The sequence below is a fragment of the Emydura macquarii genome, unplaced genomic scaffold (assembly GCF_026122565.2).
Source record: "Emydura macquarii macquarii isolate MOO-44397 ecotype Brisbane River unplaced genomic scaffold, CSIRO-AGI_Emac_v2 contig_1483, whole genome shotgun sequence".
NCBI classification, from domain to species: domain Eukaryota; kingdom Metazoa; phylum Chordata; order Testudines; family Chelidae; genus Emydura; species Emydura macquarii.
In genome coordinates, this window is record NW_027131620.1 from 25,996,135 (window position 1) to 26,012,021 (window position 15,887).

The 15,887-nt window shown below is 46.2% G+C and overlaps 1 protein-coding gene across 3 annotated transcripts in view; it reads right to left on the bottom strand.

Annotated features, from left to right (window-relative positions):
• ACSS2 (acyl-CoA synthetase short chain family member 2) overlaps positions 1–15,887 on the bottom strand; it is a 75,171-nt gene that overhangs the window by 55,232 nt on the left and 4,052 nt on the right. The window lies entirely within an intron of this gene.

The window sequence follows — 15,887 nt, forward strand, 5'->3', positions numbered from 1 at the left end:
GGTGGTAGATGACAGAACAAGGAGCAATAGTCTCAAGTTGCAGTGGGGAAGGTCTAGGTTGGATATTAGGAAAAAGTTTTTCACTAAGAGGGTGGTGAAGCACTGGAATGGGTTATCTAGGGAGGTGGTGGAATCTCTATCTTTTAAGCTGCGGCTTGACAAAGCCCTGGCTGGGATGATTTAGCTGAGGTTAATCCTGCTTTGAGCAGGGGGTTGGACTAGATGACCTCCTGAGGTCTCTTCCAACTCTATGATTCTATGAACCTCTCTGGGTTTAAGCACCCATAGACAGCCTTTCCCATTTGTTGTGAGTACACTGATACCCTTACCCATAATTAATAACATAGACTCATAGGACTGGAAGGGACCTTGCGAGGTCATCTAGTCCAGTTCCCTGCATTTATGGCAGCACCAAGCATCTAGCATGTTTCTCTACAAGGGGTCCCACTAAATTCAGAGACATTATTCTGTAGATAGGTACTAGACGTGAGGATCTCACAATCTGGCCCCATGTTCTCTAGGACCTGACTGTAAGAATTGGCTCAGCTATTTAACCTTATTTCAAATCTCTCTCACACACAAACCCAAAAGTCAGCTCCCAAGCAAAACTTACTACACAGATGGAGCAAACACAGGTTTAACATCTTAAGCAAAGCCTGTTCCTTACCAAACAAAGCACTCTGGTTGGTTGAGTGGTCAAAGCACAAACAGGCTTGTTTTTTAAACACCAGAATAATTCCACTGTTTGCTGCCTCACTCAGTTGCTAGCATGTCACCTTAGTAACAAGAAGGCAACTGGTACTAGTTACAGTAGCGGTTTTGAGGATACCTGTCTATTGAAAACCAAAGCCACTAAAATATTTCCCCAGTGGGCCAATTATAACAATACAGAAACTTTAAGTCTGGGTGGGTTTATTAAAGGAAGAAACATACCCACCAGGCACCTTTAGAAAGGTAATACTTTTTTCCCCACATATTCTAAGGCCAGAAGGGACCACTGTGATTATCTAATCTGCACGGTATAACACAGGCAAGAGACCTGCCCCAAAATAGTTCCTAGAACAGAGCTTTTAGAAAAACATCCAATCTGAATGTGAAGTTTGCTAATAATGGAGTATCTACCTCAACCTTAGGTAAATTGTTCCATTGGTTAGTTAAGCTCACAGTTAATTCAGCTGTGCAAACCGGGTGTAAATTTAAGTAGTACCTGTTCTCCTGCATAAGACAGATGTGGATGTAACAGCAAGGATAGATATTTATTTCAGTCATTTTAAGGACACTATACCACTATCCATCTGCATTTAAGTTCACTTCAGTGCCTCAGAGCAAAATGTGCTAGGGAAGTGCTGCAGAACAGGATCTGGCTGGTTACACACGTCCCAGTTTTTCATATCCTTGATCTGTACAATTAACAGGGTCCCCAGAAGTGGTGCCAGGCTGACTGCACTCCAAACCCACTCATGCACTAAAACGCCCTCACAAATACAAAACATCAACCAGCAAGAGAACAGTCAGTGAGCTAATCATTCACACTCAGCCCCCCTTTTGGAAGTATTGCTCATTGGAAGGGGAGGATTCTGACATTTTTTAGGTGATAAATCTGAGGAACTGTCCAAGATCTAGGTGTCAGCAGAGGAGGTTTGGAGCAAACTGATAAATTAAACAGTAATGAGTCCCCAGGACCAGATGGTATTCCCCTAACAGATCTGAAGGAACTTACATGTAAAACTGCAGAACTACTAACTGGTATGTAACCTATTGCTTCAATCAGCCTGTATACCTGGAGGGTAGGGAAGGGTAGTTAATGTAATGGGATTTATTAAAAAGGCTCCAGCGGTAATCCCAGCAATTACAGGCTGGTGAGCCTAACTTCAGTACAAGGCAGAAGGGTTGAAACTATACTAAAGAACCAAATTATCACACACATGATATATTGGGAAAGAGTCAACATGGCTTTTGTAATGGAAAATCATACCTCACCAAGCTATTAGGATTCTTTCAGGGGGTCAACAAACATGTGGAGAAAGAGGATCCAGTGCAGTGGCTCTCAACCAGGGTTCTGAGGCCCCCTGGGGGGCCACAAACAGGTTTCAAGGAATCTGCCAAAGTAAACCAGAGAGCAGGACCGCCATTAGAGTCGTGGGGGCCCAGGGCAGAGAGTTAAAGTCCAAGCCCTGCATGGCTGAAGCCAAAGTCCAGGCCCTGCTGCACAGAGGTAAAGCCAAAGCCCAAGAAACTTTGCTTTGTAGGGCCCCCTGTGGCATGGGATCCTGGACAATTGCCCTGCTTCTACCCGCAACACTGGCCCCGGCTTTTCATCTACTGGATATGCAGAAAAACGGTTGTTGTGGCACAGATGGACTATGGAGTTTTTATAGCAAACTTGGGAGGCCTAAGAAACAAAAAAGGTTGAGAACTCCTGATCCAGCGGATACAGTGTACTTGGACTTTCAGAAAGCCTTTGACAAGGTCCTTCACCAAAGGTTCTTCAGCAAAGTAAGCAGTCATGGGATAAGAGGAAAGGTCTTCTCCTGGATCAGTAACTGGTTAATAGACAGGAAACAAAGGGTAAGAATAAATAGTCAGTTTTCACAATGGAGAGAGATAAATAGCAGTGTCCCCCAGGGGTCTGTACTGGGACCAGTGCTGTTCAACACATTCATAAATCAGCTGGAAAAAGGAGTGAACACTGAGGTGGCAAAATTTGCAGTTACAAAATTACCTAAGATGGTTAAATCCAAAGCTGAGTGTGAAAAGTTACAAAAGGATCTCATAAACTGGGTGACTGGGTAACAAAACAGCTGATGAAATTCAATGTTGATAAGTGCAATGTAATGCACATTGGAAAACATATTCCTGATTATACAAAACGATGGGTCTAAATTAGCGGTTACTACTCAAGAAAGACATCCTGGAGTCATTGACGACTGTTCTCTGAAAAAATCCCCTCGATGTGCAGCAGCACTCAAAAAAGCTAACAATGTTAGGAACCATCAGGAAAGGGATAGATGATAAAACAAAAAATATAATGCCGCTATATACATCTATAGTACAGCCACACCTTGAATACGGCATGCAGTTCTGGTCAACCTATCTTCAAAAGATGTATTAGAATCGCAAAAATCCAGAGAAGAGGTATGGAACAGCTTCCATACAAGGACTGATTAAAAAGACTGGAGCTGTTCAGCTTAGAAAAGAGACAATTAAGGGGGCATGTGATACAGACCTATAAAAATAAAATCATAAAGGGTGTGAATACAAAAGTGTTATTTACCACTTCACACAACACTCAATGAAATTAATCGGCAGCAGAATTAAAAACAAACAAAAGGAAGTAGTACTTCACACAACGCAGTCAACCTGTGGAACTCATTGCCATGGGATGTCGTAAAGCCCAAAAGAATAAATGGATTAAAAAAGAAGTAGATAAGTTCACGGAGGATCGGTCCACCAATGGCAATTAGCCACAATGGTCAGGGATGCAACCGCTTGCTCCGGGTGCCCCTAAACCTGAAATTGCCAGAAGCACCTGGCAACAGCCTGTGAGCAGACAGGACACTGGGCTAGATGGACCACTGCTCTGAGCCAGTGTGGCCATTATGATATTCTTTGACTTAGAAAAAGTCCTGCTGTTCTCACTCATGTGAAAGCAAGAAAACCGCTAGTCTATTGGGCCATTTGAGAGGGGTTTCATAGAATCATAGAATATTAGAGTTGGAAGGGACCTCAGGGAGGTCATCTAGTCCAACTCCCTGCTCAAAGCAGGACTAACCTCAGCTATATCATCCGAACCAGAGCTTTTGTCAAGCCTCAGCTTAAAAACCTCTAAGGATGGAGATTCCACCACCTCCCTAGGTAACCCATTCCAGTGCTTCACCACCCTCCTAGTAAAAAACTTTTTCCTAATATCCAACCTAGACCTTCCCCACTGCAACTTGAGACCGTTACTCCTTGTTCTGTCATCTGCCACCACCGAGAACAGCCTAGCCCCATCCTCCCCGGAACCTCCCTTCAGGTAGTTAAAGGCCGCTATCAAATCCCCCCTCACTCTTCTCTTTTGCAGACTAAACAAGCCTAGTTCCCTCAGCCTCTCCTCATAAGTCCTGTGCTCCAGCCCCCTAATCATTTTTGTTGCCCTCCGCTGGACTCTCTCCAACTTGTCCACATCCTTTTTGTAGTGGGGGGCCCAAAACTGGACACAATATTCTAAATGCGGCCTCACCAATGCCGAATAGAGGGGAATAATCACTTCCCTCAATCTGCTGGCAATGCCCCTCCTAATGCAGCCCAATATGCTATTAGCCTTCTTGACAACCAGGGCACACTGCTGACTCGTATCCAGCTTTTTATCCACTGTTACCCCCAGGTCCTTTTCTGCAGAACTGCTGCCCAGCTCGTCGGTCCCCAGTCTATAGCTGTGCATGGGATTCTTCCTTCCTAAGTGGAGGACTCTGCACTTTTCTTTGTTGAACCTCATTAGATTTCTTTTGACCCAATCCTCCAGTTTGTTTAGGTCACTCTGTATCCTATCCCTACCTTCCAGGGTATCTACCACTCCCCCAGCTTAGTGTCGTCCGCAAACTTGCTGAGGGTGCAATCTACCCCATCCTCCAGATCATTAATAAAGATGTTGAACAAAACCGGCCCCAGGACCGACCCCTGGGGAACTCCGCTTGTGACCAGTTGCCAGCTAGACATGGAGCCATAGATCACTACTCGTTGAGCCCTATGCTCTAGCCAGTTCACACAGTCAACAAATCCTCTCATGTATTTACATGTAACCGTCATGTTAACAAACTATTTCAAAGCCAGGTGGAAGAAGGGAACCGGTTTCTAGATGCTTGCTAAAGAGTAACAAAGGTAAGTTAGCATTAAACAAGAAACTTCACTGGCAAGCCATAAGCACATACCGTAAAAGCAGAGAGCTGTGTGAAAGTTTTGCTGTCCAAAAGCGTACTATGGTACACTCATATGAGCAGCTCTAAATACGTGGCGCAACAGAGCTTCCCTTCTAAATTAGCTTCCCAAAACCCCTTAATAGAAGTGTTGCAGTTGGGTTTTCCCCTACGCGCATATACACTTAGGAAAGCATTGATTACATAACTGCCAGAAACCCAGAACAGCAACACACCACCTGTCATCCAAGGCATTTTTCATGTGCACCTTACTACAGTAACATGTGCACTGGGCTGCTGGCTAAGGGGCAAGAAACAAATGTAAGACTCACTAGAAATGAATATGAAGCTGAGCAGCCGAGTTGCTCTGGCGAGCTTGCTGCATTTAACTTAGGTGACCAGCATGCACTCACTGAGCATTGCAGGACAGAGAAAGATGGTTACAGCCCCTTAAAGGCCCTGCCATACCAGAACTTAATCAAATGTGCACCCCATTAGCAGTTACCCCTAACCTAGTTTTAGTCCACACAGAACATGCTTATTAAGCGCAGAAAATAACCATGCTTTAATCCCCAGCTAGAGGGTAGGCAGGCATGATTGCCTCTCTGGAACAGTCTGGCACACTGTGTAGGCAGGACCCCTTGACAACACCCAGGTGAGCAGTTAGTCAATCCTTTCGCCTCACTCACTGTGTGATGGGAGACTGGAATGCGCTGCTCCGCATGTCAGTGGTGCCACTCAGTGTTCCTTCCCCGATGGTACGCTTGCTTTCAGTGACACACTGCAGGTGAGCCCTGTGGGCTCTATCCCCTGCCCACGCAATATGGAATAGATTCCCAGATTTTCCCAGAATGCACTCCACTGATACAAACATGGTTAAGCAGCATGGAAAGTGCTAACCACACAAACAGGCACAGTCATAGTTGTGAGGCAGAAAAGCTGCTCTGTGGGTACAACTCAATTGTGTGTGTTGCAACCAGATCAGATGAGAAAGTCACTAACTGCTTACAAAGACACCATTAGACCCTCTACACATTACAAGAGTCCTGCACTCTATTACACGTTGGTATCAATGTGCCACTCTGTCTGGTCTTCATAACTATAAGACAGAAAGCCCCTCCCCACAACACATCTAAAGCTCATGCTCTACTCATTTTTTATGCCTCCAATTGCAATTTCTGGATATGGGTGTCCATTCAGCAAAACAAAAAAGCTAGTTTTATTTCCATGTAAATGCCTGCAATGTCACATTCTAACACTAATTATTTAAAGGTCTCTGCTAACATGGAGGTGTTTTTTCCTCATCTAAGGGTATGTCTTCACTGATAGCAGCAAATTCTATCCAGATCGATTGAGCAGTCAGTGAAGACCCACTCAATCGATCCAGAAGTCAATGCCTTAAAAGCACCCCCTCAAGTGGCATACCACTGCATCAACAGGAATGCATTTCCCATCAGCGCAGCACAGTGAACACGCCGTGTAGAAGAGGAGTTACGAAGTCAACAGGAGTTACGCAAGCTACTCTGCACAGCCTGCGCAACGCCCGTCAACTGCCACCGAATTTCAAGGTAAGTGTAGACCAGGCCCAAGATGCCATTAATTCAGATGGACCACCAAATTTAATCACCGTATTGGTAATCTATTTTCCTAACTGAATTGTGTTAAGAAGTCTGGCTTCTTACTCAATTACTGTCTCCAGAGATATATCATTGCTAATGCACTGCAGTTTCAGGAAAGAAATCTTACAAGATCCATAAATTTTACCAACGAATCCAACCAGGGCAGAGGGAGCGAGAATGAATGCCAAACAAGATGCATAAGAAAAATTGTAGGTGATAATTCATACTTAGGAAATAGGAACTGCCACTGCAGATCAAACTAATGCTCCTTGCAGCCTGCTACTGAATCTTTGCCAGTGATAACCACAGGATGTTTCAGTTGAGGGTGAAAAAATACTCAGAAGAATCAACTCTGGAATAATCCATACCGGAAGCTCCTTCCCAAACTCAGGTGCTTAACTGAGCTATTGGCTTACACCTTTGTGTGTAGGAGTTTCCATATGAGCAGTATTACAAGTGAATATGGGTGAACATTACCTTAGGGGTCTTTTGCTAAAGAGGGGATTGTTAGGTGAGGACGTAACTCTATTCTTCCACTGTGAGCGTTTGGGGCTTGCCTAGACGTGGAGCTAAGAACAGATGTTCCTGAACAGCTCCATGCATGGACATGCTTATTCTGGAATAAGCGTTTCGTTCCTGTGTAACTTCAGTTTAATGCACTTTGCAAGTAGGGTTAAGTTGCAGAGGAACGAAACACTTATTCCAGAATAAGCATGTCCTCCATGCATGGAGCTCTTCAGGAATAGCTGTTCCTGAACAGCTCCATCTATGTACAACAAGCCCTTAGTTAAAGGCAACACACACCACAAAAAGAGCCCCGAGTACTCACTACCCTCTCCCTTCTGTCCCCCTCCGGTATGGCCCTGGATGCTCATTATCTGAGGGCAACACCACTTCCAACCATGAAACAGGGAAAACAAACACGGCATTGGGGAGGGATGGAAGGAAACATCCGCATGTAGATTCCCAAGTGCGCCTTGCTCTCAGGCCAGCCTCACGGAGAGCCTGCCTCCTAGGAGAATCCTTGATTTGTTCTCTGGAGAGGCCCTCCTGCACTGGACTTCCCTGCTGTGGCAGCTCAGGTCTGTTTTGGCCCTACGGCCACACTGGCTCTGGAACTGTGGACTCTGTCCTTGCCTGGGGTGACGTTTCAGTTTTTGTTCAACAAACAGGATAACATTTTTAAAGGGGGGAACTAAAGGAATTTTGGCCCAGTTTTTGAGACACCCTAGTTTACAGTATATTGTCTCTCTGGGTTTTGTAAGTTTAAGGAATTCTCTTCACTTCCTTCACCTACCAAGTGCCAGGCTCTGGATTTCTCTGACTAGCACCAGGGGTGGCACCACTAGCATTTCAGAGCAGCATAAGGACTCCTTGGACTGCTCGAGATGTTTGAGACGCCAACTGCTTGCAGAAGAAAAAGTCTCAGCCTCAAGTCCTGCCAGGTGAAAAGCTCTGCAGGTCACCTACACCGCTTCCAGTTCAGTGATCTGGCTTACACACAGGCGTTCTGAACAAGGAAGGGTCACAACTTTATAAGAAGTCTGGAGTTATTTTTATGGACAAGCATTCTGATCAGGAGTTAGCGTCTACACCGAGATGCTTTGGGTCACCTCTGAGCCATCCCCACTCCTCTACTTGCTTTAGTCTTCCGTTAAAGTAAGAAGCTCATTGTCCTGGTGCCAGCCAATTCTCTTCATGTACTCCTCCATACACAACCAGGAATATTTCAATCTGACAGGCACTCAAGTCATTGCAACAAGCACTCAGGTAACAAATGTGCAACTTCATCACACTCATCCATCAATGCGATGAACCTACCAGAAGCACTTCCTGGCACCTCTCTACACACTAGCAGCCTACACCTGTCACGCAGACTTCAAGTTGTGCTTCTCACCCAGCTTTCAGAAGCAAAAAAACAATTTCGAACAACAAAAAAACCCTGTAGGTCAGCTGTCTGGATAATGTCTGGTGTGGCAGGGCAAGTGAGCCAATGCTTAAAATACAGATGTATAGAGTTTTAGGAACTAGTCTGTTCTGAGAATTCTAGTGAATCACTCCTATCACTTGGCCGATACAGATTTGTGCTACACTGCCAATGGGGTTTTACTGCTCTGACGTGTTTATGCATTGTCATGAAGTGTCTACTCTGTGACTACTGCATTTCAGATGAGATGGCTGGGGCAGAGAGTTTAAGACACAGTCCATTTTGGGGATGAGTCACAGGCCATTTCTTCAATAACAGACAGAATTCTGAAACTCCGATCACTAAGAAATGTGTATGTTTAAGAAGGCCTAGATCAATGTCTCACCCTACGGTGGGTGGGAGTTTGATGGACGCCAGACCCCAGGCTGACTTGGGAAACTGTCCTTGGAAACACGTCTCAGATGGTGGCAACTGTGATTTTCTCCTTACACCAAACCAAGGGGATCTGGAAACATTTTACTATGCATGGCTTTGCTGCCAAGAGACTATGCCTATCCCCATCTCAGATACAGCTGCTCCCATCTAAAGCTAATCTAATTTAATCACACCAGCTTTAAATTAGTCAGATAAATCCGCACACCCTAATAGCTAACAGCTGAATATGGAAGATCTACCCAGATAACAACCACCAAGTTCCCTTCAATCTCTTCTCCGGTCCTTTGTGCTTTTTATATAAACATCCAAACTGAATGACAGTTCCCCACCTCTATCACATCCCCATGGGAAGCCATTTCGCTGAATTTGACACCCACCCATTAACCAGTGGGGTCCCAGAGCCAAACCTTGGAAAGAGCTCTTGTGCAACCTTACAGCTGCTAGTGCGAAGAGCCTTTCCGCTAACCAGCTGGAGACAACACCCAGGGATGCTCACCGGGCCTTTGCTAATGGCCTTTGCTAAATGGAAGAATAAAAAATTCAGTATTTCAAAACTGAGACTAGCTTGGTTTCACTCGGTATCCAAGAGCTGAAGCACCTCACAGCGATCTCCTCAGACCAGCCCTAGCTGTGGTCCAAGCATGACACAAAATCAGTCCTCTCCACAGAATGAGAGGCACATTAGTGCTTTATGACCAAGGACAAAACACCACTGAAATGCAGTGTCCCAACACAGCTACGGCTCTCGGTCCAGCTTCTGACCTCAGTTACACACTACAAATCTTCCACTGCTCTCTTACTTTAAGGACAGGGTCACCAGGCAAGTCACACCCATGCGTCTGTCAATCCTAGATTTTAAACCAAGTCAGTTGATTGCCAACACGCATTTATATGCTAGCCAAGACCCTCCGCAGACATTTGCCCCTAGGGTGAGGCAGCTTGTGGCCTTCCTTAGCTGGCAGCATGTACTGGGGCACCTGGGACATCTGGCTAGCATGAAAGTTTTCAGTTCTGGGATGTTTCCAGCATTGAGGGCTTCCACCAGAGTATAATCCAGAAGCCTTTTGCAGTAAGAACACATGGGAGTTGGCCTCTGGGCAAATGAGCTATGAATATGTCCATCCTGATACCCCAGACTAGATCTGAGGCTGAATGTGCCCCATGGAGACATGACGTGAGACTCCCCAGTGCTATGCCCACATTCTCAACGGGTTCTCTCTCTCGCTCCGTTTGCTCTGTCTGGTTGTTTGCTTGGTCAGAGCCTATGTAGTCATTTTTCCAGATTTTCTCCCTGCATTCCTCAATAGACTTAATGTTTTGAAGAGTTTTTCTTATTTCCTGTTTTGTCCCTCTCCAAAGGACAGCCAGTCATTACCAGAAACCACCCCCACCCAGACGCTGGACATGTTTTATCCACAGCATAAAGGCTTCCCTCTGCTTTAATATCCAGCTCTTTAAGTGTAATAGTGCCACTTGGGAATAGGGGAGCGTAGCATTTGTTTATTAAGAGCTCTTTTGGAATAAATGACATATCTTTCAGCCCACGTTTTACTGCCTATAAGGTTCTAATGAGCTCAGCTGCTTTGGCCGACTGACCAGTACCAAACTGTTGTGTGTAGTGCTGCTGTTGGTGCCCCTACAGTCCAGTGCTGTCAACCATTTCACTGCTCTCCATCCTGCATTACAACAGTCTGGAGTGAGAGGAGAGTTAGGCCAACGTGGAGTGCTTCTGAAAATCCACCCTTAATGTTCACAGCAACACGTGGCCCAATGCCTGCCTGTAGGCCTGCAGCAGAGAGACAACTATCATAATTAGGGTTCAAAGTTAATATACAAATGACACTGACAGGTGAGAGGTGTGCACCAATGTGTCAGGCTGCCCAGAAGCAAAGGCAAAAGCTCCTCAGCAGTTTATGGTGTGAAAGCGTTTTGAAGCCATACAGATCAGAAATGTTCACGAGTAAGGAGTGGTTAAAACCCAACCTACAGCTGCCCTCACTTTCGTATGGCGATGTGGCCCATGGAGACTATCTGCAGTGGCGCCACCCTAAGCTGTGCAGCAGGCTGCTCAGATGGAGATGGCCACCAGCATGCAGTGTGCATGTAGTCACAAGGGGCCACTGTGCTATCCGAAAGTTGACAGCAGCAACACATTCCAATTTATGCTCTTGACCGTTTGCCAATGTGGCCCTCAGCTGGGCAAAATGCTTGATTTAAATTCAAGCTCAGAGAACTTTATAATATGCAGAAAAGCTCAAGTCCTCCCATCATGTAAATTTCCACATCCAGGGTCCCCTACTGTCCCAGGTTGGCAGGCTGTGATAACAAATCTCTCCAGTCTCCTGGTCCAATTCCTGTTAACACCACTCAGCAGCAGTGAGAGGCCACTGTCTTGTTTTTCTAGTTCTGCATTTCTAAATCCACTTAGATTTATTTAAAGAATTTTAGAATAAATGCCCAAACACTCTGGTTATCAGCTGAAGCAGCAGAGACTTTCCCAGATGCTGTTTCCTCTACACCTCATCCTAATATTTGCTCCTTCTTAACACTGCATTTTATGCTTATCCCAGATTCAGAAAGGGCGCGCCCATTAATTGTAATATCCTCTTTTTTAAAAAAAAAACCAGAGCTGTAATAAAACTGCCAGTATTTGTGACTGTTTCTGCTTCCCCCTTTTAAAAGTGATGATTCATGTTTAGTGCTCAAGAAAGAAAGTAGCCAATAGCTCTGAAAATGATCAGAGCCACTCCAAGCTCTGCCACTGCCCACCTGACAGCAGCATGCCAATGCTATCCCAGTCCTAGGTGCCCCTCACGGCTCTGACAGCACCCCTTGGTCCTCATGTGCAGCAACCCCTCGTGCTCCAATCCCACCCCTCCCTGAACACATCCCAATGCCACTAAATCTGAAATGGCTCTCACTGCAACTGTACAACGGGCAGACACTCTCTCTGCAAGAGGTCAAGTTGTGTGCTACAGGTACTGCTACACACAGAGTGACCACGTCCCATTTTGGCTGGAACAGTCTGCTTTTTAAGCTCTGTAGGGGATGTCCAGACTTTTTTTGGCAGAATTGGGCATTTATCCCGTTTGTCAGTTGCCAAGAGGGAACGGGACAAGTGCTCAGCTTTGGCAAAAAAGTCAGGCACAGCCACCAGGAGGAATGTTCAAGGGGCGATGGTAGGTTCCAGGTGTTGTGGCTCAGGCTGTCAGCTCCGGCCAGCCCCACATGGTGTCCTGTTTTCCTGTGGGAAATATGGTCACCCTAGCTACATAAAGACCAGACTATAAAACAAATAGTTATCTACCTACACTGTAACTGTTATTCTTTGAGATGTGTTGCACATGTTTAATCCACTCCAGGCATGTGCACGTCCAGTGCACTCAAGCTGGATCTCTGGATGTGCACTCACCTAGGGTGGAATAGACACGTGCAATCACTCGAAGGGCATTTCAGATTGGGAGGCTGGGGTTGTGTTATGTAACAGTAGTTTTGCCTTTTAACCCTCCTGCCTGGTTTGTTTGTTTATTGTTAACACCTCAAATGACTGAGGTAGTAACATAACCTTGTGATCTAACAGAAGTCTCAGCACATGGTAACTCACTGCAGTGGTGCATGGGTTATTTGGTGGCACACTTCTCCTGGCTTTCTGTTGCTTTTTAGGCTGTGGCAGCAACGCCAATCACAGGAAGAGGAATCCAAAGTGGCAGGACAGGAAATAAAAGTACTCGTTCCTGGACAGCAGAAGGTGTCCAGGATCAATAGGCAAGGGGGAAGGAACTGCAAACATCTTGCATTTACTCAAGATGGCTGCTGCCTCTATTCCTACTGGAGGACCACATTATAAAGGGAATACGAGTGATATGTGCCATGCCTGCAGAGGGAAAAGATCATAGAGATAACGGTTGTGCTTTGTGTTGAAAAAGCAACCCCATGTGGGCAAGAGTTATGCTGCTGCCAGCAGTTATGACCATGACATACCACCAAGCCTGCAACTCTGCTCTGGCTTTCAATTCCCGCCCCCAACAGCTCTGGCCACTTTACAATAGTCTTCTATTATAAAACTCAACATTAGTCAATTGTATATGGTCCTTTTGGGAGATCTGGTGACAATTAACAGAGCTCTCTCACCCCACCAGCAACCTCTGACGAAAGCAATGGGACATGATTCTCTTCTCTTTCATGCTGGAGTAAACTGGGAGTAACGCCACTGCATCAAGAGAGTAACATCACTATCTGTCAGGTGTGGAAAGGAAATCAGGCCCAAAACCTAACTGTTAGCACTCCCTCCCCAGGAACATTCTGTTTATTTCCAGACACTACATTAGGCACCATCATTGCCAATTGCTCCTCTCAGGAAAGGAACAGAAACTACATAGCATATTTATTTGCACCACACGTTCTGGAGCTAGTCATGCTCCCATCATTGGTGATCTACAGTCCATCATAATCTTGAATTCTCTCCCAACTAACTTTGCCAAAATTTAACCCCTGCCTGCAAATTACCCAGAAAAGAGCCCTCCCAAGACAGGCATTTGATGGCACGTTTGAGGGAAATTAGACAAGGTATTTCCCAGATATAGGGATTCCCTAGAACAGGGGTTCCCAAACTTTTTCCCCCTGAGACCCATCTATGCAGCCCCTATGCAGTCATCAGGGCGAGGTGTCCCACAGGGTGTGTGTGTGGCCCATCGCCTCAGCAGGGACCAAGGCCAGCAAGAGGGCGAAGGGGCCAGGCAGGCGCCACAGCCAGCCTGCGCTGACACCCTCTGCCTGAGCAGCCTACTCAGTGCCTTAAACTTGTCATCTGGCAGCCCTGCTCCAGTCACTCACCCAGCACCCTGGTGTGCCTCACGGGCACCCCCTGCCCAGGCATGAGGGAAGGGCTTTGGGGCCACCAGTGCCAGGCAGAGACAGATGCTCAGGCCTTTACTATGATGGTCCCGATCACCCACCACCTAGCCCTGATCCCTGGGAAAGCAGCAGGGCTGATTGTTCCAGGGGACCAACAGCCACGGATCACAGGGCGCGGCAGCTTGGAGCGGGAACAGCCACAAACCCTCCAGTCACCGCCTCCTGGGGCTGGCTCCTTCTCCATGCCCTCTGCCCAGCGGCTCTGCTTTGCCCTCTGCCGCCTGCGAAGGGTGATGGGCTCCTCCAGCCCCTCACTGGCTTCCATTCCACCAATGTATATGTTTGGGGGGGGGCAATGCCCCCCCATGTTTCTCCCAACTCTGCCCTTGGCAGCTCTTCCAGGACTGTGTTGCACCCCACCTTTGGGACATGTCCTACGGTTTGGGAACCCCTGCTCTAGAAGAGCTGTCTGGACTTTAGAAAAATTTCTCAATGTCTTTTTGGCCTGTCTTAGCTCAAAAATACTTGGATCAAACTGCACATTTGTACTGCAGAGATGGCTGAGTGCTTTTCACTAAGTGGGTGTGGAGGGAATAGTTATAGTTAGTTCTGGGGCGGTGCAAGTGCTTTAAGTTGTGTGCACGTTCCCAGTGTACAATGCTCTTCTGACACTAACAACCCCTGCTTACAGAATTCCTGTAAGCCCACTACACAGCCACCATGCCATATTCTCCCCAGGTCAGTAGCCACATGTGCCTCATGTTCCTTGCACCACTGTATGCACATCTTATAGCTTATAGACGTCCTAACACCAGCTTCAGAATAAGCAGATCATGCTGGCTTTAGAATGTTCATAGGCAAGATGAAGATCTCCCCAATAATATTTTAATTTATAACCTGTGTGTGCTAGGTTACTAAAATGTATTTTATCACCACTACATCAGTGCTGCAAGACATCCAGAACCAATATTTACATCTCTGACATCCACTGTGGATTTCTCAGTGTCACTGATACTCTTACAAAGCCTGTCAAATCAAACCCAAAGAACTTCAGGCAAACAACTTAATTTACCCTTACTGCAGGTTGAAATCATAGGCTGCTGACTGCCTGTCAAAACCTTCTACGTGCAAGTTTACATGAACCTGGAACACCCAGCCTGAATGAACAAAACACAGAAATCCTGGCACGATCACCAACCTGCCACACAGAATTAGTAAGATGGGCACTTTTATCTGAATGAGTTTATAAAAGTTTTCATAAGGAATTTAAAGAGTCATCTTAAATTTAGAAAAGCTGCAGAATTTGTTCAGTATGCATCTGAACAAATACTGGCCTAAACTTTCAGCCTTTTCCTCAACTAAGTATTTTGCCTGTGAATAAAAGGAAAACAGACAACTCTTCAACAAGAGTGTACGAAAGGCATGTGGACTCGACTGCACTTACATATCTATGCGTTACTTTGCTTTCCAGATGAAATTCAGACTTTTTCACCTTGAGCCTGCAGCCTTGCCCACACAGCACAAGACTGGAGCCAGGAGGTGGGTTTAACCCTCATTCTGACACTGATTTCCTTTGTGGCTTTGCAGAAATTTATATCTGACTCTCAGTTTCCTCTCATCTGCAAAGTGATATTTACCTGTTTCACAAGAGTATGTAGGTGTTATCAGCCAGTGACTGAGGTGGGCCTACCAACCCAGCACTCATTCCTCTAGACCAGTGTTTCTCAATTATATTTCACCGCGGCACGCTTGCACGGCCATGCCATACCCTCCACCGACAAGTCCAGGAAATCTTCCCCTTTTCAGCGGCGCGGTGTAGGCTGGTTTCAGCGGCGCGCTCTCTAAGCTGTTTTCCGTGGCACCATCAGCTGTTCGGCGGCACGCTTGCAGCTGTTCGGCGACGTGGTTCCGCTTTTTCGCGGAACCCTTCAACTAAGCCCATGGAACCCTGGGGTTCCGCGGAACACTATTTGAGAAACACTGCTCTAGACCACAAGGCCTCTGCAATGCACCACCTTCGCATCATAGCTTTTACGTTATTCACAGAATCTGCATCCGCTGACAACAAGCTTCCTAGAGTACATTTTGAGCCCAGCCCTTGAGCACCAGCTTCCTTAGGCTTGCACCAAAGGAATTCCACCACAGGTCCTCTAAGGT